Genomic DNA, 1485 nt, shown 5'->3' with positions numbered 1-1485 from the left:
CCCGTCCTACAGAACAATATTGCAAGCTATAGAGGACTCTCTCTCTAAAGTATTAACAGACACCTTCTCCCACATAAGCTCTACATGGTCCCGATTGAACATTAAGCAGAAAGTGCACGTAACAGTTTATCACCAGCGTCACGACATTGTACTGTTTATACGTAACCAGTTCGTGTAACAGATCTTTTTGCCACTTGAGATAACCTGTTCAATTGAACAGTTTCGCTTTCTTTGCGATAATATATTTTGTGCTTTAGTAATATGAGATAATTACACTAATGTTAATCAAACGGTTGCAGACGATATCATTGACGATGTTACCAGCGATGCGTCACTCTTGTGTCGGGCCCTAGGGCTCTCAGGCACCAATTTATCGGCTGACCGACCAAATTTGTGGCAGCCCACAATTATCCCCACCCACTGCATTCAGCGCTTACAGAACCGCCTTATTGCTGTCGCTGGTTACGATTTGTTTTCTTTACGTTCATCGAGGTTATGTACTACGAAATCCCTCTTGGTGTTACCCACAAACAGAAACTGTGGTTTGCCTTAGCTGCTTTAGAGCAACAAGGCCGTAGAAAGCTGAGGGAAAGCTATGGGTAAAGAAACGGCTAATGCAAAGGTAGGAGTTCATCCGTGCCCAGTTATTTGAGGAGATGGGAGCCGATAATTTTCGTTATTATTTAGGAATGACTGAAACATGCTCTTCGGATGTACTGAACTTCATTAAACCACATTTGACGAAAGAGAATAAATTTCTGAAAAAAGCTGTAACCTGCGAGTAGTGGTGTTAGCTTACTTTACGCATTCTAGCCATTGGCAGAAGATATGATGACCCCTAATTCAGAGCAGTAGTTAACTCACCACCCTACCCCCAAAACACATGCACACTTAAATTTAACTCACGCCCTCTACAGGCCCCAACGGACCTTTCGGTACCATCCGACCGCCGTGTTATCCTCAGCAGAGGAGTTGTTTCTAAACTGCCATCACGAGGGTGACTGCAACCCGAAAAATGCCAACGGCGCATGGCGTTCCGGATGGTCACCCATCCAAGTGCCGGCCACACCCGACAGCGCTTAATTTCGGTGATCTGACGGGAACCGGTGTATCCACTGCGGCAAGGCCGTTGCCATTCCTCACGCACACATACAACTAATATACAAAACGATTCCTGAAATCTGCAAGATGATTTATAGTTGCATGAGGAAAACAATCCAAAAAAGACAAATTATGATCATGTAAACTTTAGGAATTTATTTATGTTTGTAGCTTCAAAGATGTCTCCTAAAACTTTAAGAAAATCATTTAAATTAGAAGAAGAAAGGTCACGTGTGGTAGTGACATATCATCCAATAAAAACAGCTAAAGATAAGTAAGAGATGAAGCATTTAGCAAACAAGTATTCAAAGAACTGTGACTGACGCCCAAACAACAGGGAACTGACATGCATTTGAGACTAGAAAATTGTGTATTGATAATGCC

General features: G+C 42.6%; 1 pseudogene; it reads right to left on the bottom strand.

The window, feature by feature from the left end:
* Positions 1-1016: 1016 nt before the first annotated feature.
* LOC124717371 lies at positions 1017-1134 on the bottom strand (annotated as a pseudogene).
* Positions 1135-1485: the final 351 nt, after the last annotated feature.

This window comes from Schistocerca piceifrons, chromosome 1, assembly GCF_021461385.2.
Source record: "Schistocerca piceifrons isolate TAMUIC-IGC-003096 chromosome 1, iqSchPice1.1, whole genome shotgun sequence".
NCBI classification, from domain to species: Eukaryota; Metazoa; Arthropoda; class Insecta; order Orthoptera; family Acrididae; genus Schistocerca; species Schistocerca piceifrons.
Note: the sequence above shows the minus strand (reverse complement) of the source record. Positions and strands in the feature narration are given on the sequence as shown.